Source organism: Typopeltis vanoorti, chromosome 23, assembly GCF_054136105.1.
Source record: "Typopeltis vanoorti isolate ZY-2024b chromosome 23, IOZ_Tvanoo_1.0, whole genome shotgun sequence".
NCBI lineage: Eukaryota > Metazoa > Arthropoda > Arachnida > Uropygi > Thelyphonidae > Typopeltis > Typopeltis vanoorti.
In genome coordinates this window covers 52,707,574-52,732,281 of record NC_143571.1, presented here as the reverse complement: position 1 = coordinate 52,732,281, position 24,708 = coordinate 52,707,574, and the positions used below count along the sequence as shown (strand labels likewise).

Here is a 24,708-nt window from a genome sequence, read left to right as displayed (position 1 = left end):
AGTAAAAATAATAAAAATACAACCTGCATACAGTCGTCCAATTGGTATTTTGCAGGACCATTTCCGTTTCCTGCTTCTTCTAATCAACCGATATTGTAAGATTATTGACACAAACAATCAACGTCATTATTGATGTCACTAGAGCAAAGTTTAGACACCATCACCGCTTCACGTGATAATGTGGAAAACGTTTTTAAAGAGGAGAGCGTACTCCAAAATATTATTATCAAAACGCACGCGCTCATCAAAATGCACAGACAGTTGTGCTCTTCTCATACTTCTCTCAGCACATCTTTTCTGGTATCCTAGTCCGTCCGTTAAACACACGATAGTAGTACAGTTTACTGAATATAATAAAAGGGGATTATTCTATAATATTCTTCTGTAGTTAAAGTGTTCTGTGGGTTCCTTTATATTCGCAAATAGCAGGAAATGGAAAATAGCAGCAGGTTGTTTGTAATTATTTCATGTCTGCTATTAGTAACTGCTGTCACATCTATGATATTAACCTGCGATGAACTGTGCAGTCTGACACACCGGGAACAAATAAAAGGGTGCTATTGTTCATTCGGGTTATTTCCCGCTGTAAGGATCCACAGGTACGAATTTTCTATATTTATAAAACTTTAGTTGATTAGCAACGAAGAATGAATGAAAACATTAGAAAATCTATGTCTTTTTTAAGATATATGCCATGATATTTATGTAAAGAATCTTGTTAATTATATAAGGATTTGATTATATGAATGCACAATTTGAATTCTATTTTCATTTGAATTTTGAATCCACCAGTGATGATTTCTTATAAAATTCAAGGTTGACAACAATAATCTGCTTATGGGTGAGAAACTAAAGTCAGATATTAAAACTGTTTTGAAGAATATCATTGAAAAGACTCCACTGTAGTTATGAAAATGAATAGCAATACATTTCATGGCTCTATATTGGAAATGCTTACATACAAAAATGTCTAATTTGTGGATTATATTAAATTAATATTTCTATGTAAATGGGATTTATTAATAAAATCTAAACTAAGCACAAGAATGAAAGTGTCATTCACGACAGCATACTTGGCATTTCAATCTAGAACTATTTTAGTTCTTTTTGCAAAATTCATAAGTGTATATTCGATTTGTTCAATCATTCTCTCTCATGTAATTCATCGGCGTTAGCTGGACGGATTTTGCTGAATTTAGACGTTCACGCTCTTGTTCCACATTGCGACACATAAAGCTGAAAATCCATTATATGGATTTCTTTTTAGTTCTCATAACTTGACAGTTGTTTTGGTCTATCTTTCTAGAAATTTAATGCCTTTCCAGAGATAATAACTTGATGATAATAATGCATTATCATCATTATGCACAAACTAAATCTTCTAAGCTTAAAACATCTGTACGTTAAAAATCTGCTAACAGATGTACGGTGACACGTTAATCATATTTCGTATTATTTCAGGTTAATCTGCATGCACGTATCGAACCCTTCAGAGTTAATCTACGACTCCGCATTATATTGCAGATGAAGTCGTACAAAACCCCCTCCTAGTCTGAAGCATTTGCTACTATCCTGTTTAACTGTGTATGAAAGAGGGATGTGTTCTCGTTTTCATATTATCAGCCTCACTCTCTCAATATATGAACTTAACTGCGTCTAAATTAGCTGAGTAATGCAGAGTTTCTGAAAGAGAATGTGGTTTCTCGACAGGATGATACGACAGCTCACTCCTAATGAAGCCCTCAGGACTTCATTAGAAGTGAGCTGTCGTATCACCCAGCTTGAAGAATGATGTCTTTATGACATATGTTAGCATATGGAATTAGGAAATGCGTGACATCCTTAATGATAACTGAGAGTACATGACACATAATTTTTAAGCTTCTATACTTAACCTATATATACAACCCAGACAACATCTAGTTCAACTGTTCCATTTCCTATCCTTCTTTCGCCTCAGCATACCTAACAGACTCGAGTAGATATTATCAACTGATATATGCACAAGCAAATTCTAATAGAAGAATCTGAATTGGTCATCACATGAAATTAGTTTCATAAGAAATTTGTTCACAGTCTTTAGTTCAAATTAGCTGCAAATAAACACAATTTATACCACTTTAAACAAAATCGAAATAAGAAACATTTAGCTGGTCAGATTTACATGACTTCATCGTTAGGCTTCATACTTTGGGCTCTTGTTTTGGAATTGCAGCAATTCCAAAACAAGAGCCCAAATTTAGATAGCGAGATTACGTCTACTTGGTAAGGTTCTACGATCGGATGCGTCATGTTTAGCAAAGCGAAGTAATTTTGTTATTCTGATGAATTTTTTGGAACTTTGATTTTATTGTTTTTTTTCTGTTTTTATTTAACTTTTACATAATCAGTAAACCTTACTTTAGAGACAAAACATAGAACATTTTTCAAGCCCTTTCAGACCTCCAGTAAGAAAAGCGGCGATCTCACAGGGTCATGAATTTCATCTCACCGAAGGCAACCATGCACACGGCAGAATTCGAACCTAAAGCCTGTTGGTTGGAGGTATGTCGCCATTCTGTCAACCAAGCCTACCTAGTTGTCCGGGTAGTTAAAATCACTTTTAAAATAAATGTAATTAAAAGTTAATTTAAACTTATAGTTCAAGTCTTTTGCAAAAGATGAAAATTTTGAGTCGCAATAACTCTTACAGGTTTTAAAAAAATGCAAAAGAATTGGCTAAAGGAAAATTACTCATTCGAGAATATACTGCAATCCTTCCAGAACTGAAGTGATAAATTATTTTTAGAATTTTGCTGCATTATCATCTATTTGTTTGTTTGGTGTTTCAGAATTACAGAATATAGAAATACAGTATCATTGATTGTCGATTATTATCAATAATAATACTTTATTCTCGATTTGTGAAATGATTAAGAAGAATGCGCATTACATATGTGAATGCTTCTTCATCATTCACATATGTAATGTTAGACGCATTCAAAGTGTCCACATACATTTAAGAGTGTTTATCAAGATAGAATACTTTACTGTACGAACAGTTCCTTATTTAGTATGTTTAATGTGATCTTCGAACTACATTATGTGGAATCATGAAACAATTTCATTTATAAAGTGGTCTTAACTGTCAGAAACAGTAGCAGTGGGGTAGTTAGGTTTCCAAAGGAACTAAAGCAATAAGGTGACAGTAGTATGTCCATACATTTCGTGCGTTCTTATGTTAGTCTGCTCCGTGCGGTTAGCCTAGTGGCTCTGCTCTTCGCAACCATCTGCCTGGGAAAGGAGAGTCCTAGGTTCGATTTCCATCGACGACGTGAGGAACACGAGGATCTTCCTCAGCCATAACCAAGTTAGCCGGTCTTGGGCGTGGACAGCAGGGTTTTCCCCCCTAGTTTATCTGGTGTTTTTCATCCCGCAAAGCAGGCAAACCGGTCCCCCTGAACACACAGGCTCAGACAAAAATACATGCTTAATCCCTCATTAGGAGGGTTCAACCAATCCTAGGGACAGTGGAGGAACGGGGGGAATCCCACACGAATAAAATAATATTAGTTTGCAGGTCATGAAAAACTCGACATAAGAGAACGCAGACGTCTTATTCTGAACTTGTGTTAAAAAAACAGGCATTTTTAACAAAGTTAGTATAAACCAGTTATACGAATTACTATTATTATTATTAGTTTGTAATCGTTTGTTTCTGTTCACATTGAATAGTGTTTCGACAAGTAAAGTTGCCTTCTAAAATTATTTTGTCTTTCCGATGGCTACGATTGTGAAGCTCAGATTACATTCTAAGCATTGTAGGTTGGGTTTTCCTTGCGCCATAAGACATTGTCTACAATTTCATCGGGAGAACATTGTGAGTGGCAGTTAATTCTACTGTTCTGTTTGTATAAAATCAGCAATTAACAATGACTGTTCTTTTTTCTTGTCAGTGGTGTCAACTCAAAGACTCCAAAGCTGTTTAAGCTTTGGAGTCATTGAGTTGACACCACTGACAAGAAAACATTTAACATTAAACATTTAGATTAATGCGAACTCTTATTGCAGCGTGTACCAAAACTAAGCAAAAAAAAAAAAAAAAAAGGTTGCCGTTTGGTTCAATTTCGTTTGGTTTATTCTTTTCCCTACATTAATACCATAAACTATTTCTTCCTAAATATTTTCTTTTACATTTTGTCACGGTCCAATGCATGGCTTCTTCATATCGCAATGAAATAGTTCCTACTGTAGAATGCAAAACTGGAACATTAGCTGAATGAACAGCACATCCACTCTCCTAAGGTTATAGGTTCGAATCCGAATGTAGGCATAGATGTTTTGTGATGGTTCAGGTGGTAGACGATTTTCGTCACTCGGTGTTGTGACTAACACTCTTTATTGAGTATGAAGTGGCTTGAAAAAGGTCTCTATTGCAGGGAATCCGAATCATCTAACTTTAGCTCACCCATAGTACTTAAATGATTAAGAGGTTTACAACTCCATCATGAGTTAGATTCACATTAAGAATACCAGTTTTTCTTGGCTAAGTAATTTAACTGCACATGAAAAGTTCCTTAAAAAGCGACAGGGTTCAAATTCTATCTTGATGGAAAAAGTCGTTTTCGGAGTAGAGTAAGATCTCCAGTCTTAAACAAAAATACCTCAGGGTGGTTAGTTTGTTTTCTCCTGGAAAACAAAACTTTCTTCGAGTTTAATTGAATAAGGAGAACATCTGTTTTCTCATACGACCACTAGATGGCATCACATGGATGTTTTATGGAGGCCCCAACCATTGGAGATAGCAATGTGACCGAAACATCGTCAACGTCATACTAAGTGCGTACCGTTTTGTTATAATGAGCGAAACTCCAGTGCATCATCGCTGACATTAAATATTTTTATCACTCTCCCTGCAAAATCCTGCAAAGCGATGCTATCAGCCAAATTCAAAGAACAGTGTTTGGAGTTGTGGGCAGGCTTCTTTTGAGTTTGCTAACTAGGATGAATGTTGAACGCTATGTAAACCTCTTGATCAGTTGCTACTGGCCATTTGTAACAAACCTCTTGAATTATTACACAAAAGCATTTCATGCTACATGATAATGACGTGCATATATGCCAATAACACAATGGAGATTTAAGGGAAGCTCTGGGGTACCCAGTCGTAATCCTAATCTCCAACCCAGTGATTGTTTTCTCTTTGAAATAATGAAGGATCACCTAGCGTGTAAGTTATTTGCAAACGATGGCGATGTGCAGCACGTCGTTGTTTCCTAAAGACACCTGACACTGATTTCTTTTGTGCCGGGAAATATGCTCTCGTAGGATGGATGCTTAAATATCTTTGGCGACTGTGTAGTAGAGTGATGTGCAAGAAAGTCGACTTATGTGTCATCTAGCATCTATATCAGAATAAAGTCTTTCACATAATAGTCTTTAGCACTTTGTTATTTTTTTATATCCACAAGCGATAAATAAATTTATGAATACTGTTGGCTTGTTCTTTCCTCTTCTCATTTTAGGTGGAAATTCAAAAAATGTTTGTCATTATCAACGAGGATGATTATCTGTCATTTCTCTCCACGCTTTATGGTTAGAGTCTGTATAAAACAATGTTTATATAATGAATACATTGTTTACTCGATCTTCCTCTTTTCCTTTAAAGTGGAAACTCGTAGATCACAATTTGACCTAAGGAACTTTAGATACGTGCGCTTTATCTGCTGGCATATCATTTCAGTTTTATTATAATTCTCTTACAATTCTAAACAACTGACAAAACTGTCCTAATAATTTCAATGCGAGTTTTGATAGTTTTTGTTTTCGGGTATGTTTAGTGTAGTGGCAAATAAGAAATAATCCTTTTAGTCCGAGACACTAATTTGGATCACTAATTCTGATATATGATAAAATAAGTAATGAGATAAATTGATAAAATCAAATGAAAAATAAAACTGAAACACACACACACACACACACACACACACACACACACACACACACACACACACACACACACACACACACACACACACACACACACACACACACACACACACACACACACACACGAAATAGAGGGGGGGGAGAGAGAGAAATTAAAAAGAGAAATTTACAAGTAAATTTCAAATGTTAATATTTGAAATACTTCATCTGTAACATCTCTAAAATAAAAGAAAAAAGGTAGTAAATATATTTTCATTAACAAATGCAACGACAATTGATAATTTAAATTTCACTGCAATTGAAGACGAGAGAGAGAGAGAGAGAGAGAGTATGTGTGCAGTACATATAAATAAACGTTTTAAAAATTGATCATTGTCTGGCCATTTCGGATTTACTATTTGAAATCTGAAGTGGCTTTTAAAAATCATTACATCTATATTTGAAATTTTTTAAATTAAATTTTTATTTTTGTTTTTTACATTTGAGATGACATTTTTAAAATTACAAAATTATACCAAAGATGTCATATATGTAATCCAAAAAAGAAATGGTTCATTCGATTAATAGGATTTATTATGATAAACACAAACACACGTTAATAAAAAAAATAAAGTATCGCAATATACGAGGTAGTCTGTATACATACATATATATATATATATATCATCATCAGCCATTGTCGATCCACTGCTGGATGAAGGTCTTTCCATGATTACTCCAAAACTGTCTGTCCATGGCTTTCCTTTCCCAGGTCACTCCTACAAATCCGATGATATCATCAATCCACCGTGATTTAGGTCGGCGTGGTGGTCTTTTTTCCTCTTCTGGAATCAAATCCAGTACTTTTTTTTGTCCATCGTTGATCTTGTCTTCAGGCAATATGCCCAGCCCATTGCCATTTCAGATGTTTCACTCTTCCTATGACGTCAGAGACTTAGGTTTGGTTTGATTTCTTATCCATGTATTCCTTTTGTGATCCAATCTTATGATACCAAGCATACTTCTTTCCATACTAAATTGTGCTATTCTTAATTTTTGAATTTCCTTTGCATTCAGTGTCCATGTTTCACAGCCATATGTCAGTATAGGAAGAATACATTGGTTAAAAACTTTTTCTCTTCAGTCATAATGGTAGTTGGCTTTTGAATATTGAGTGTAATTTTCCAAATGCACCCAACCATCGCGTGCCTTTTAATTTCGTCCATGATATTTCGTTCCATTGATATCTGTTGTCATAAGTATATGTAATGATCTACTTATATAATTTCCTCATTATTGCTTTTTAATATTTCTGGTTGGACATAGCTATTAAACATAAATTGGGTCTTCTTTAGGTTGATCTTTAAGCCAGCTGTTTTACTAGCAATTTGGAGTTCATGGATACGAGTCTGTAATTCATACGCAGTTGAAGTCAAGATAACTATGCCATCTGCAAAGCGTAAATGGCTTAAATATCTTCCATTTATCTTCAGACCTTTCCCTTCCCAATCAGAAGTTTGAATATTTCTTCTAGCACGCTGTGAATAATTTTGATGATATTGTGTCACCCTGTCTTATACCTCTCTGTATTCCACAGTAGAGATGCTTCGATTGAAATGAATTGCTGCTGTGGCATTGATGTATGCTGATTTCATGGTTCTGATGTATGGCTCCTCCACTTGTTGGTTTCGTAATGCTTTAAGTATTGCAGAAGTTTTAAGTGAATCAAAGACTTTCTTATACTCAATAAGATCAAGACATAGTGGTGAGTGATATTCATCACACCGTTCAATAATCTGCTGTACAACTTGAATATGGTCCATTGTACTAATGCCCTTTCGAAAGCCTGCCTGTTCTTTTAGTTGTGGTAGTCTTAGAATCGCACCAAGCTCATGAGCTAAGACTTTTGTAAACCACTGATAGGACGGTAATTCGACAAGTTTTCTATCTCACTTTTTTATGTATCAGAATTAGGGTAGCCTTCTTCCATGTTGTTGGTATATCATTTTTCTTCAGGCATAAAGTAAATAGTTTTGTTAAGAGTTTGTAGATTATTTCTCCACCTGTTTTTAGAATTTCAGCTATACCTCCATTCTCACCTGCAGCTTTCCCATTTTTCAAGCTTTGGATTCTCCACTTACTTCAACTTCTTCTGGTAGAATCTGTGGTACTTCAGCTGTGTCGTAGTTGTCTTCTTCTATATTTAATTCATCATCCTGATATAGTATTGAGTAAAATTCTTCAACTCTTTTTTCTATAGCATATCTATCTCTGGTGATGGTCCCGTCTTGTAGTTTGACTGCAACCATCTGTTTGCTGCTGTTCATCAATTGCTGTTTGGCTTTTTTGAGAGTACGGTTGTTTTCAATAATTTGTTGTATGAATTTCAATTGAATTTTCTTATTTCTTCTGTGATACGTTTTCTGATCGTTTGGCACAATTCAGTGTATTCAATTTTATTCTATAGGTTAATTGATTGTTTAATTTCTCTTCGTTTCTTCATAAGCCGTTTTGTTTTTCAGAGATTTTGTCTTGTTTCTGTTCTGTGGTACCAGCTATTTCAAGTGAGCATTGTAAAAGGTTTTTGGTAATAATGTCATTACTTTCTGATAGATCAGCATTGTCATCTATAATAAGATATTTAAATCTATTGTTTAGTTCATGGTGAAATATGTCTTTTTTAATGTTGAGTTTATGTAGATCTATGTTTTGTTTTGATCTCCGAAACATTTTCTTCTTTTTTTTTTTAGATTTTTATTTGGATTTTACTACGTACCATACGATGGTCACTTCCAATGTTGAAGGTGTTTATAATAGAGCAGTCTTGAAAGGTGTTTTTCTTATCACTGAGGATCAAGTGAATTTCACTAGTTTTCCCATTTGGACTTTTCCATGTCCACGTTCTGTGTTTTTTTCTTGAAAAAGGAATTCATGATATACAAGCTTTCTTTTTCTGCAAACTCTATTAACCTTGCTCCTCTGTCGTCTCTCATGCCATAACCAAAACTTCCCATTGAGCTTTCATCTGAATGTTATATACCAATTCTAGCATTCAAGTCTCTCTCATTACAATTCTGAAATGATGTTTTCCTTCATTGTAGAGTTGAGATACATCATGAAAGGCTTCAATTTCTTCGTCAGTATGACTTATTGTTGGTGCATAGACTTCGATGATCTTAAAAATGTATCTTTTTGAGATTTGTTCTTCGGTTTTTTGTTTATCAAGAATCCAACTCCACCGATTCTTTCCTTATCTTGGCCTCTATAATAGAGTATGCCTCCATTTTTAATGGAAGCATTTCTTCACCATTACGTCTAACTTCGCACAGTCCAAGAATGTCCCATTTCCGTTCGCCTGCATGCACATTAATAAAAGAGCACGTGTGGAATTTATGCACTTTTCATAGACTATAGCAATGGAACAAAAGACATTTATTGTTGAGCATTATTTTCGTTCATAAGGAGTTGGTAGAGCAAATGGTCCAAGCCTACGACATTTTGTGATCTGTTTGTTCGTCGTTTTGCGTAAGCGTGTCCCAAGCAATGACGTCATCATTGCTTTACTCGAGAGAACCCTTTGTTCGGAAAGACCTGGGTTCGATTCCCGTCAGTGACGTGAGGAATTTATCTTGTCTCTTTCACTAAAGGTGAGTTAGCCGGTCTCATACGGAGGTAGGGTTTTTTCACCGGGAAACTCGGGTTTTTCGTCCCTCAGAACAGGCAAACGGTCCCACGTAGTACAGTCATGAATACGTCCCAGTGATATGCCGGTCCCGAGCATGATAAAATTGGGTGTTGGGTAAAGCAATAGTGAGCTACCCTGTAAAAATCTCACCAGGAATACTTTGTGGGCAAAGCCAACAAAGTCACTTGCGGTCGTAAACGATTGAAAGGAAAAACTAGGTCCATGTACACACACACACGCGCGCGCGCGATAAGAACCTACACATCAGCTAATTCACTATTCGTCGTCGTCTGAGCAATTTAGGTATAGGCTTTTATGTCCTGTTTCTGCTATGCAGAATGAAGTTGATCTTTCCATCTGAGTCTTGGACGTCCTCGGTCTGTTCTTCCTGTAGGTTTATATTTATATGCTAGTTTGGGAATCCTATTGTTATTCATCCTTTTTTGGTGTAGCCAATTTTGCTGATATTCTTCTATTTCTTGTACGATGCTCTTTGTATCTAGTCGTTCTCTTATTTCTGTCTTTTTCTTTTTATCTAATCTAGTGAGTCCCAGAAGTGGTCTTAGAAACTTCAACTGTGCTGCTTCCAATGTTTGTAATTTATTATTATGGCATTAATTAATCTGTGTGTTTAGAGCAATACCTGAATAATCAGACTTAAACTGTGTAATGCTTTTGTGCAGCGAAATGCAATGTACATATCTCAACTGCTTTTCTCCACAGGTTTGAGAAGGAACCAAATTTCTAAGAGGAAAAATTCTACCACTTCCATATAACACGAACTATTTCATCTTCGGTTAGATTCAATTGAAAAGATTCAGCTTAAGATCCATACATGTCTTTTGCTAGAATTTCAAATCGAAACCAGGACGTTGAAAGTTTCTGGTTTCGAGTTAAAACCAGCACTTTTCAACCTACGAACAGTATAGTTTCGATTGCCTACTTTTCTTTTTGGCATGTTAGCTTAGGATTTCCATTTCAAATTGATTGCATTCTGTTTTCAATCAGTTTTTATTTTATTTTATTTTTTTATTTTGGTCTTGATCACACCGTATTGCTCGTTAGTACGTGCAAATCCAATTGAATGTTATGTGTGACAGCTATTCAGTTGACTGCCAGCTGCTGCTATAGAAAATTGGAATGTAAAAAATTAATTATGTTATTTGACAGCATCCTTCAAATCATCAGCCCTCAAGCTCTACAAGTATGACCTTTCTCAAACTAAAATTGGTTTCTTTGAACCTTTTAGAACTCTAGGGAAGAAAAAAAAATGGATTGATGCAGTAAATTCAAGTGTTAGATACAACTACTGTCTATTACAATAGAGTCTAAGTTCCGTTCAGTTTTTTAAAAAATCATCTTAAAGTTATCTTAAAACAGTTTTTATTCTATTTGTTAGGAAATCGGATAACTAAATGTGAAATATCAATGAGTTAGGATTAAAGATAATTGAAAATCGAGCCAGAAATGCAAATTCGCAAAGAAATCAAATACTTTCTTCTCATCATTCTACATTTAATAAAAACAGAAAGAAATAAAAGAGTGACTTCTCACTCATTAAAAATAAATTAGTCCAGATAACAAAAACAAAATTTCAGAGATTAGTTAGTTCACGGCTTCTCTGACCTTAGGCGCTTAGGTGCAGCTAAATGAAGTTTCCTTTCATCTCGGTAATAGACAATTCAAATTAAGATTTGATATAAAAGTGTTCCGTTATTTCTTTTCGGATAAATAATACGTTGCTGCTTCATTATTATCGCCAGGGAATATTTAATAACGTCAAAAACATTAATAAATGTCACTGCGAAGAAAGTATTTTAAATTCCGAAGGCGTTAAAGATATCAAGTAATTTAACATCTGTTTTCTCTTCAAAAGCTCTTTCCTATTTGTGTATCCTTTTGTCTTAAAGCGACTCGAGAAATTGACCGTGCTTAAATAAATCACTGCGAATAATAGAAGTGAGTTATTTGGTTGCTAAAGAAATGCTGAAACAATACATCGAACAGAGATTGATTTTTCAGTTAACTTTCGTGTAGGATTAGCTTAACTGACTCTTTAAGTTTTTCCTCTCTTTTGTCATATTGCATTGCGTTAATAGAATCCACAACTCATTTAAATAAAGTTATCAGAAAACTTTGTATGGGTATCGCTTACCTATTATTTAACTAAATTAAATCAATGCTGCGCTGCCATTCACTTAATTATTACTCTAAACATGAGAATTTAAAAATACATTTCTTTTGAAGCATATTCCAGATATCGGGAATAGCGTAAGGTCTGAAGATCGCAATCGAAAGGAAATAAGACGTGGCGAGAAACGAGTAGGTGTACAAAAGAATGACATGGAATTAACAGCGGATTTCTTGACGGAGGTGTCCCTGAAAAGCACGTCATTAAGGAAACTTTGTGAAATGAAAACACTTTTAATTAATATTGTTTTGAAGATATTTACAAAGAGACGGATTATTTTTGTACTGCATCCCGCACACGACAGAATTTATTCAATCTCACTGTACATTAGTGCTACCATAGATGGGAAGAAAATTGAGAAGAAAAAGAACTTCTAAAAATTTGATTTAAACATCTGCATATTGTGATCTTTACGAACATAGGAACTGCTCAAAGGAGCAAAAATAGAAAAAATGAATGAAAATAAGAAAATTTGTTTAGTAAGTGTGGTAATAATAAGCTTTACTGATAATAACCGGACCTAATATGTCGTATTTTATAGTTTTCTAAATAAGAGAACTAAGAGAGAACGTTTTGTGTTTTAAGGACATGTATTGCAGTTTCAGGAAATACTAATGGAACTATAGGACAAAAGTAGCAGTGATGTTACTCAGGGAGGCACAGTGTAGTGAAATTGGCTAGCAATTTATACCAGCAGTTTTAAGCATGAAATATTACAAATTAATACCATACGTTTACAATGTTTAGTACAGTGTACTAAACATTGCAAACACTACATGCACTGTACTAAAGTTCAAGAAATCCTTCTCTAGAGACGAGATACTTTTTAAAGCACTCTAGTCCTCCAGTAAGCAGCATATTGGCTTCACATCGAGCGGCGAAAATCATCTACACCTAAAGACACCCACAAACGTCATTGTCACAACGGAATTCAAACCTGAAGATTTCAAAATCCGAAAATGGAAAACTATCGACTAGTTGATCCACTGGCTCAACTAGGCTACTTAGCAATCATTTTATGCTTGAGTTTCCAGAAGTTTTGAAGAGACAGCGATTGATGTAAGTTAATACATCATGCTAGTTAGATGAATTCTAATTAGCATAATGCATTAAAATGTGTGTGGGGGGAGTCAATAAAATTGCTTTTTATTGAACACGATGACTTTGTATCACAGTAGAAAATATGTTAAGAGCCCCCACCCCGATGTGAAAAGTGTGGTTCAAGTTCAAATTTTAAAGATTCAATGAATATTTTCCACGTAGTTTCACCTAAAAAAAGTTCTTAGTTCTTAAGTGAAATAGTAATAAAGTAAAAAAGAAATGTTACTTTTGTGAGGATCACTTAGGTGCCAGATGATTTCATCTCTTGTTGTGAGACCACCGCCCTATCTATTGAAACAGTGGTCTTACACCGGAAAAGCTCATATTAGGTCTCTGGAGCTGAGTTCTCAAATTATTTGACATTTAAATTCATCCACCGTGCTAATGTTCTGTGTAGGTTTACACTCATTTTCAAACAGGATTCTCGTAAAATTTTTATTAATTATAAATTTTAAATATGAATAGAAATATAACGCCTTGATATCACGCTTGATAGTAGCAATGTGCTTTGGTAGGAAGGCCTAAGTTCGAATCCGTTTGAGAATAAGAGGGAAGTTTTTCAACTAAAGTTGAATGGTTTTTAAAAAGTCATTTGTCACTTTTTGATGTGCTGACTGTAGAGTATGGGGAATTAGATTATCTAATCTTTAGCATACTCAAAACACAATAAATTTACAATCTTCCGCTGCTAGGGTTTTAAAGAAAAATATGTTCATCTCCACTGTTTTACTTCTCCTTCTAGGGAGAAGGCAACTGCGCTTATTAAGTCCATGTTATTTGTAAACAGGTACTTGGTTTGTTTTCATTATAGTGCGTTTCGCAAAACTTCTTTTAGTATAGCGAAGAAATTCTCTAAATATATAATGCCTTATTTCAAAAATGAATAAACCAAGAAACCTGTACTATATAATGAGATCAAACCAGACTCTTTAGCAGAATGTTTCTACTAAAATGAGTAGTTAAAGAGTTAAAAAGTAATTATGGCACAGATGCGTTTAATTTAAATCTAATTTAGATTTAATTTAAACAAAAAAAGTATCATCTAATTTAGATGATATTAACTTGATGACGTAATAAAAATACAAATTAGAGATATCAAAAGTAAATACCTTTACCAGAAAAACAAATTGAAGGAATATTGAACGATGTCCCCTTTTCGACATTATTTTCCGTAAATGGAAAATAAATTTAAGCCCGCTTTAAAAAGCATCGTAATGAATTATAAACGATTATTTTTCAACACTTCTGAGACCACATAAATACCTCTGTTGTCTCTCATTACTGCTTAGGGAGGGAACGTGAATAGAAACCAAACATCACAACATATGATCACGCAGCAAACATTCAAGACTCCATTACAGAAACACGTTCAGATAACAAAATTATTCTTATTAAACAGTGTTAGAAGAATATATCCAAACGCTAAAAGAAGGTAACTGCTTGCGGGTAGGTTGAATTAGTTTAGTATTACAAAAGCAAACATCGAATTCTATCCACGTTATTAGCAGAATGACTGATCATAACTTTTTTTTAATCTCTCATACCTTATAAAATATAACTGAAAATAACTGCCCTTAATAAAAATAAAAGACCTGTCATTAAATAGCAGATCAATAATCATGAACAGTATCGACAGTCTAAGAAAAGTAAATAATCAGGAGACGGTAAGTCGTGGCCAGTATTCAAGATATTTGCAAATTTTCACAGTTTTTCAACAGTACTTGGAAATGGAGGCATATTCATGAAAACGATTATCTTTTTGTCTAAATAATGGCGAGATACGATGTAATATGCAGTTAGAATTTGCTGGTGGTAGATGGGAAAGGATTAGTTCTTGTGTTTACGGGGAACAGTTCAATGCATGTTTAAATCATAGCAATGCATGTTTAATTACTGCAGCTTTTTCCATACGCGATAAGCTTGAGAAAATTTTACAGCATGCTGCCGAACAAACACGCCGTAACTATAACTCAAAACACCAGCACCCTTTCCATAACCAGAAAATAAGAGGACAAGAACCCGACCAATCATGTGTGGTTCGACCTAAAGCACTATCGTGCTTTAGGTCGCTCCACACACATGGGAGGCACCTCTGGCGTCTTTTCCATAAATTGAATTTCAATGCCATTTTTCATGTTTTTCAACTCTCCTCTGCATTGTGATTGGTCATGTCTCTATGATTTGCAATCCGCATACAATCGAAATCTTTCATTATACGATTGCTACTCATGCCATCAGCTATCAATGGGATAATTTTTCCGTACATTTTCTTCAGTTTATAGAAATATCCTTATAAAATACAAATTTGAGTTTTTCCCTGCCTGAGTGGTCGAATGGTTAATGTACCCACTCTCCTACCAATAGGATGTGGTTTTTAATCCTGTCATGAGCATAAATAATGAATGTCTTTAAGTGGGAAATGAATTTCGTGGAGAGATATGAGACCACAGTCCCGTTTAGTGGAAGTCTAAAGCAGCTTGAAAAGTTCCATGTATGGTCTCTAAAGCAGGATTGCAGAAGCCCAACAAATCAATACTATATGTCCTTTGCACATCAGTCTTACCACTACAATGTTTATCACATGTCATAATTTCCCACTGTGGTACAGCATTGAATACTATTGTATTTGCTTGTAATATAGCATAACAGTAACTGACCAAGTTTGGTAAAAAGAACTAGTCCTTAACCGAAAATCATATTATGATTTGCTTATAATTTTATTGATATTTAACTATCCCTGTATGATATTCTTTATAACAGACTATTATTATGCCTAGCACAGATACAGATTTATAGTATTCGGTTTCATTTTAATCATTATAATAATCGAATGACTTTTCTTTCCAAAGGGTTTAGGAAGAACTTTTTAAACTCCAACTTATTTTCTGAAATAGGTAGGAAACGCCGAAACTGAGTCCTTATGAAGGAGCATGTTAGTCGAGAGCTTTTAGTAGAGAGCAGGTCTTAAGTCCTAATTAACAATTATTCTATTTGTTTCTGTGTGTTCCACGGCCGATTTTGCTGAGTTGTAGTGTTCTTCTAGTCTACAACTAAAATGGAACTAATAAGGTGTCCTGTTTGTTCAGATCTAGTTTCATAGAATGTTCGATAAGGCTACATAATTTCAATGTTAACTTTCTTTTTCTATAGTTAGTAATCGTTTTGAAATATTTTTACTTAGTTTCCTTACTGTTTCATAATTTATAATTTTAAAAGCGATGCACTTGCCATTATGTTGGCTGAAATCTATTTTTCTTAACTTCTGGTTTTCCAGCAGTAGGTATTATTGGAAATAATAAAGTGCCAAAGTTATAAATTACTGATTAATAACTTGGCATTACTCATAACCACTCAGTGTTGGCTTTCGTTTTTCTTTCTTTCTTTCAATTTCTAGCCTAGAAAAGCATTATATAATCGACAGCGGCATATAAACTCAGGAATTTAGCTTCGGTTACCATAATAATAAAATGGAAACACCTGCATTTTTATCCCATAAAAATAATATGCAATTTTGACATTCGGGAATAAGATCAATATTTACTCAGTTTAAACCATGGCTCTCCGTTCTCTTGTTTGTGAGTTTTCCGAATCTCTGAGTGAAAAAAGGAAATACTTTCTTTTGTAGCATTCTGCATTAGAATGATTTGCCATATCTCTGAGGTGTGTGATCATTCAGTAGGTTCTGCTATTAGTTGCAGTACTAATAAAAAAAAAACGTTTACGATGCATGCGTCTGGTGAATAGTGAACAACATTCCTCTCTCTCTCTCTCTCTCTGCCTCAAATGGTGTCTGAAATTGGATTCGAAATATCTGTTTTTTTTTTTTTTATATGATCCTACGAGATTATCTTAACCGAGGAGAATGTTGAAAATGATAGCAAATGTTTCCATTTACATATCTAATGAACGATGAGTGATTGTGTACAATAAAGAGTTATTAAAACTATCGTGAACAATTTTTCATAATTTGGCAAAATAGTAGTTTCAACAATACGGTAAATTAATAAATAGATTAAAATTGAATTTTATTATATTATGAATTAATTCAGCACGCAGCTTCCGTTTCTTCAGTTTAACTTATAAACATAAGCATAAAAATCACGTGGTCTACAGATAATTTTTTATCGATTTTATTATGCAATTTTCAAAACGAATAAGTAGCAATTAATTCTTTTCATCTATCTATGTGCTGCTCGTTTAATAACTCTGCTCTGATAGGAAGAATTTTGTTCATATTTGGTATTTGGAATTCTTACTAAACTTAGTGTGGAGCTTAAAAAAGAAGAATGAAAAACGGATTCATACATCAGAAATGAAATTTCTTATAAACACAGTTGGACATGCTAAGTGAAACCATAAAACAAATGAAGAAATTTTACAATCCCTGAATATAAAACCAATTAACTACTATACTATATAAGTAAATCTAAACAAAAATGGTTAAAACATCTAAATCGAATGGACAATAGCAGACCACCAAAAATAGTATACAAATATAAAAATAAATGTTAAAAAAGAATTAGAAGACCAAGAAAGCGATGACATGAGAGTGGAGTATCCCACTTGGCCTAAAATCCATGGCAGGAAGAAGAAGCCTAAAAATTAGTTAACTAAAATGTTGCAAAACGATTAAAAATTATATAAAATAATACCCCCCTCTCTCTCTCTCTCTCTCTCTCTCTCTAGCAAGATGGAATTTAATGGTTTATTTAAAATATAAGATATTAAACCGGATCATAGATAGATAGATAGATAGATAGACAGATATGGATATAGATATGCTACAAATAACAATAAACTGTCGACATTACGTAAGCAAAAAAGCTCCTTTAAGTTCAGTTACGGTGATAATAAATCAGTGTAAAAGAATTACGAAAAATCACACCTTGATGGTTGTCTCAATCGATTGCATACTTATTTTTATTTGTACACGTTGTATCATGTAGCTGCAGAAGTATGAATATGGATACTTGAGAAATCACAAGGATATTTTAATCAATAGAAAATGTACATGATTACTCCATTGCTTGTACGCTCTGATGCGGTCAAGTTTGAATGATAATTAAGCTGTTTTCTGACTCAGAAAACACCTCCTATCATGATTTTCCTTCAAGAAATTCCTACGATGATCGGAGTGCACAAAAGACGCCAGTCTCTTGATATTCAGTCCTGTATACTCTACAGCAAACTCGCTGCTGTAGCCCGATAAGATTTCAATATGGTCATTATTTGTGTGAGGATACGGGATAAACGTAATATGTTTAAAATTTCCTTCGTAATATCTGCTTTCTTCTTCATCCAAAAAAAAGAAATTTTGCTTCAGGCAATCGACAATCTTCACAACTGATGAAGTCACAGCATCAATAATGAATGCTATTTGAGATGTCATAAAAATAACCTCTGAAACTCTTCATGATGTTCTATGTTCATAGTAAAAATAAATTATCGAATGGAAGAATTCGAATGCAGACCATGTAGAAGGGATACAAAACTATATCAGTTTATATTTATTTATTTATTATTTACCAGCCTTTTGTAATTTAAGAATTCCAATGAATATCTAAATCTGATGAGAATTAATTAACTCTCATAAGGACTTTTTCTCTCAGCTTAGGTATATTCATCTCCCCAAGGGTTCGCCGCTTGATCAATGACAGTAAGGTTCATTTAAAAGATAGAATTGCCTTTTTTTTTGTATTACAGACATAAAATTATATCTTATACTAAAAACTAGTTAGTTAGCACTTATCCTGCAATTACAGTTATGAAGTGTTATGAACAAACGCTAATTAGATACAAAAGTAAAACAAAAAGTAATCGCCTTTCTTCTAAATATCATTTTAAAGTTAAAAAAAAGATTAATTCATTTATTTTAAATAAACTTTTTCATTCAAAACACTTTAAGTTGAAAGAGATTTTATTTTTTTTTTACATCTTATTGTGTTATCATGTTGTGCGTATTTATTTAAGAAAGTGCATTTATATTTCTAAAAGTAATCATTACTGATTCAATAAATTATTTTGATCGTATGCCAGTAGTTAAAGCTAAAGATTTTTCTCCTCTTTAAAGACTACAGAACTTCGACCAATCGGAATTGGGCATACTATATTTTAAAATAAGCAAATATTTAACTGATGCCAATATAGCTACTGCTGTAATGTAATATTCATTCTTCTCTCTCTCTCTTATGAATATTTCATTTATTTATCAATGCCAACTAAGAGCAAACTTCGGCTAAATGTAACTTTTATTTCATTTCTGCTTTTGCAGATATTTATCTTTGGAACAGTTGTACAAAAACTCGCAAGAATTGCAGACTTTTTGGAAAAGCGATTTAAATTAAGTACATTATATAAATATATAATGCAAACTTCAATTAGAAATTATTGCGAAAAATAAGCTTGTCTTTAATATAGGTGCCTTTTCTACTTACTTCAGGAATAATCTAATAAAAATATGCTATTCTTCTTGTTATATACACTATCTTCATACGAACAAATTTAACTGTATATTTTTATCAAAACACAAATGGAGTGATTTACTGATTTCACTGAACGACAAAAATGAACTAACGAAAATGCAGACGTAAAAATCTTACTACTTTTTTATATATAGGTGGCGATTCAATCGGTCAACTAAAAAGCATAAATTATTATAAGTAGAAACTTAACACTCTAAATATTTTTAGTTTTTAATTTTTATACTGATTCTTTAATATAAATTTTTAATGAAATATTTAAAAATATTAAATCTAAAACATTAACAATGAGCATAGCTTTTATTTATTATTTATATATATTTTCATATAACTACCGGTGTATACACAAGAACAAGTTTTCTAGTTTTTGTTTGTTCGGCAGAAGCGGTGTAGAAAAGATATTTGCATCTACAGCGTTAGGCCGCTAAGCCTTTCTTCAACCACTAATTAAGTGGTTGATCACTGGTAGGCACAAGTAGAGTTTGCTCTTCACAGAAACTGGGTTATTGATCCCACAGATCAAAAAACCGACAGTATTACTCACAGTCAGGCCTGGCTGGTGGCGTGTACGAAGTTGTCCAATATACACAGGCGCCGCAGAAGAAAAGGCGCCTAAAATATGTCAAAAAATATGAGATAAGAGTTTAAACAAACAACGAATGGTACAGAATGGTACATATAATTATGAATGTATGTCGTCTTCCGTTCGGGCCCCTTCAGATCTTCCTGGAAACGAACAAATAAATTTTGATATTGTATCCTGGACCCGATTATATCACTGTAATTTTTGATTAAAATTTACGAATATATACCTAAAATAGTTCTACTTTATTTTTTGATGAATCAAGATGTATCAGCCTTTTAATTCATTTAGTAGCCCTTTGAATTTTTGTACAACATTACAGAATGTGATAACATGGAAGACCCACAATTGGAAGAAAAATGTAGTTCATTAGAAAAAGCATTAAGTGACAAAAAAACAAGGGCATTGAAGCAGAAGAATCGCAAATAGAGCTGAAATTATTATCTAGACAAATTGAAGAAAATAGCACACCAGAAATGGTTTTGAAGTGGATTTATAACAACAAATTTCAAGAACTCTTTGCAAATTCACTGATTGCATTGAGAATACTATTGACTTTGCCCGTTTCAGTTGCTAAAGGAGAGAGAACATTTTCTAAATTACAATTAATAAAGAACTACCTTCGATCAAGCATGAGTAAAGAAAAACTAAATGGTTTGGCACTAATTTCAATAGAAAATAATATTGCTCAGTCTATCAACATTGATGTACTGCAACACGATTTCGCTAAAATGAAAGCCAGACGAGTCCCTTTTAGCAAAATTAATGTAAAGAATATTTGAATAAATCTCTTAACTTTATATTACTATTTTATATTATTTTGAAAATTTATATAACTTGAAAAAATTTGTATAAGCAGGACTAATCCGTAGGTAACATTATACTGTAAAGCGGTTTTCATTTGTTTTTCATTGCTGTTCGTTTTATTCACACTTTATTCAAAAAACACTTTTTTGGAAAGGCTCCGAACATTAATCGCACACACAAGAAAAATACTATGCGCCAGTCATGCTCACAGTGTTTCAGACAATGGTATATATTGTGGGAAGCTTTCGGTATCGAAACCACCACATTATGATCTAAATAAAGAGTTTACTAAAAAACTAAGCAATTAAAACCCAAGTTTCGCAAGTCGTCAGATTTATATCATCAGGGGCACTAGTACAAAACGTTTTAAACATGATTTAAATTATAATTATGTTATCATAACATACGATGTTATGATAACTTACTAACTGTTACATGCAAATCAGAAACCAGAACAAAAAACCTATATACAAGTGGGAAACCAGAATAAAAGGTTTTTGTTCTGGTTATTCATGTGTATGTAATAGTTGTGAAGTTATTATAATATTTAATATCTGTAATTAATTGTTTATATTTTTTTTTGTTGTGCAAAACTTTGTGGAACCAGTATCCCTCATTAAAACCTGATAAGTATGAAACTTATCAGGTTTTAATTGCTTATTTTTTTATTAAACGCTTTATTTAAATAATAATGTGGTCTTAATACCAAAAGCTTCCCATAGAACTGCTAAGCCGTAGAAACTTAGGTGTTAAGATTAGGAACCACTAAATGGCAACAATTGTCTCCCATACAGTCTTCTCCAGATGCCAATTAAAATCATTGATCGCCTTGGGTCAGCTATTTGTGATTGGCTAAGGGTGGAGATTGCCACCCCCAATTTCCAAAAGAGAGTTAGAATTAAACTGTCTCGCAAACTCTCTTTGGAGAATAAAAGGTGTTAGGTGATTTATTTATTTATTATCTCTATCTTCAGAAAACCAATCTATACGAACAGATAGCTGCATGCTATGATTCAGATTATCTTAGAAACGAGATTCCACTGTCTTATTAATGATCAGAAAGAGTTAACCAAATAACTGCAATTACAGACACATTCCTACAAAATCGCGATAGAAACATACCATCTCCAGATTCCTTGCAACCTAACAAACTCAAAATATTTCCAGTGACGAGGTAGTCAAAAGGTTTATTTCTCTTTCATATATTGGTTCTGTTCGAGAGAGAGAGAGAGAGAGAGAGAGAGAGAAGGAGAAATAAAAAATGTTTTTTTTTTTGTTTCATCGCTGAAAGGGCTTTGAGGATGGACAGCAAATTTTCAGTGGCTGTTCACGACACATTTTACAAAACTTGAGCTTATTTGTTTTCGAAAAAAAATTTCAGACAACATTTGGATAAATCCAGTTGAAGACATTGTGTTAAAGTTAATTTCAATGTTCTGAGAAAAAAGTCCTTTTTTTTCGTATTCAACTTTCGTTCAAATTCCAGGATTACTACGCATAAGATATTGTACAGGTAGAATATAATCCATGGTTGATTCGCTAAAGTATTGATCTTTTATATGGATCTGTTGTGTACTGAACGAACGTAGATTCTTTCAATCCTCTCTCCCTCCCCCTCTCTCTCTCTCTCTCTCTCTCTCTCTCTCTCTCTCTCTCTCTCTCTCTCTCTCTCTCTCTCTCTCTCTCTAATACTAAGAAGACAAACAGACTACTTAAAAGCAGATCTAGTGAGCTTACATTAACAACTTTAAAAAATGCATTATCTTTAAATTACATTCGAATGTAAATAAGATTCCTCTGACTCCCTATGGAGTTTAATTCATAAAACCTTGCGGGAGCCCTGTCAATTTACATCGACAATAGAAGCTCCTACAACTGTTCATATTCACACACACACACACACACACATGTATATCCTTATAAGTGGAGGCATCCCTCGGAGCATATGTATGCACAAGAAAGAAAACTGAACTGTTACTAATGTGTTCAGGAAAATATTGTGATGCCAATACCTGTTTATCGAGGAAAGCATCTCATGGGTGAACTAGCACATTTCTATTTATAACTGCATCATAAACATATGAAGCAAGCATTACTAGGTTTTTTTACTAAACGAAATTACTTCACAGAGTGCAGACCGGTTTGATTATCTTCATAATACACAAGAGGAACACTTATAAAAATTTTGCAATTGAAGGTGTGCTAATTATTTTGTCTAGTTCATCTCCTGAAAAACATCCGTTTGTCATCATACATTACATGCAAACAAGGCAAGAAAGCACAGGCAGTTTACAGACATAAACTGAACTCGTCAGTTCATTAGAACATGTTAAGTATTCTCTCTCTCTCTCTCTCTCTCTGTGTATATATATATATATATATATATATATATATACACACACACACACACAGAGAGAGAGAGAGAGAGAGAGAGAGAGAGAGAGAGAGAGAGAGAGAAATAGTTGGTTATATATATATTGGTAATATACAGCTTATATATAACCTGGTTGGCCCAGTGGTTAGCGTATCCGCTCTCCAACCAACAGGCATCGATGCTTGTGATTGTCATCTTCATAACATTCATTCATCCAAGTATATAAACATGCTCCCAAAATGGGCTGGATCACCATGGGAGAAGCAGACCCAACCCTTCAGCAATGGGAAAGGCCTTCACCCTGTAGTTGGTAGAAAACCAGCTGAACAACATCACACAAAACAGAATTATTCCTGGTGACAGATGTTCTTTAATATATATATGACTATCTTATAGTCTTCTTCCCATTCTGTCCTCTGCAGTATCACCACTGTCATTTTTCTGGATGGTATCTTGCTACCTTACTGGTTTTCTCTTAGTTTAATACTATCTTAGTTTACTTGACTTCTTTTCTGCTCATATGCATACTCTGTACAAGTGTCAAATCCACTCGATCCAAATTTGGGGTGGTGTACCTAAGACCACTATAAAAATGCTTGATGCAGCTCACAAGGGAGTGGTTCGGTTGGCCCTCTCTCAAGGAGTTTCTTCAGTCACTCTCTGATATATGGTCAATTTGTGCATTGTTTCTGTTCAATGGATATTTCCATGCGCGTTTTTTTGGACACAATACCATCCGTTAAGCTTTTCCCCATTTCTGCTACAGGAAAAGAGCAATAGCTTCCCAACATCTTATTTTAATTGAGAACACCAAATTCACCAAACCTACTACCCCGGTCATCTCTCATTCCACCTACCTGAGTACTGTGAAACAACTCTATCCATAAAGTATTCCCCAAGGACTACAACCTCCAGCTCTTTAAGATGAATATCAAAAGATTACTTTGCACTTCCAGCCCACACACACACGCCATTTATTTGTTATAGGCCTTGCAGCATCTTATGTGTGGGCGTGGTATAAAAAATACCGAATTATCTGCGAAATAAACATTAATTCTTAATTACTGTACTCTAAATAAAAAATAATTTCTAATTTTTCATAATATTAGGAATTGCGTCCTGAATATTTCTTAATGTAAAACAGGATCATTAGAATTATTAGAGTTGACCAGAGCTCACTCCTATGTAAACTGTGACTTTTACGTTATTACAACGAAAAGTTTCAGATCGTTTCCCTAGTAAAGAGATTCCATAAGTTGAATTGCCAATACGACTTAATGTTTACCTTTTGTGGGCATGTGAACTATTTAGAACCCTAGACACTTTCACTGGGAACCTGTCTCTCTCCTAAACTCGAAGAGTTTTTATATTTCACTGGATATTAACACATGCTATTAACATAAGTAATAGAACGAACCTTCATAAACTTGTTATTTAGAATTTTGTTATAAATTCATTTCTTACTCATGAAATGAATTTATTATTCATTCGATACTGTCTTTTACACGAGATGAAATATATTTTCAAATAGAAAACAATTTGCTTTCGAATAATTCGGTATCTCTTAAAACCTGGTATGAG

At 33.8% G+C, this 24,708-nt stretch overlaps 1 long non-coding RNA gene across 1 annotated transcript in view; it reads left to right on the top strand.

The window, feature by feature from the left end:
* The first annotated feature begins 248 nt into the window (after positions 1–248).
* LOC150093854 (uncharacterized) overlaps positions 249–24,708 on the top strand; it is a 36,456-nt gene continuing 11,996 nt past the window's right edge. Inside the window, exon 1 of the long non-coding RNA XR_016550342.1 lies at positions 249–599. This is a non-coding gene — a long non-coding RNA (uncharacterized LOC150093854). The remainder of the gene's footprint in view (positions 600–24,708) is intronic.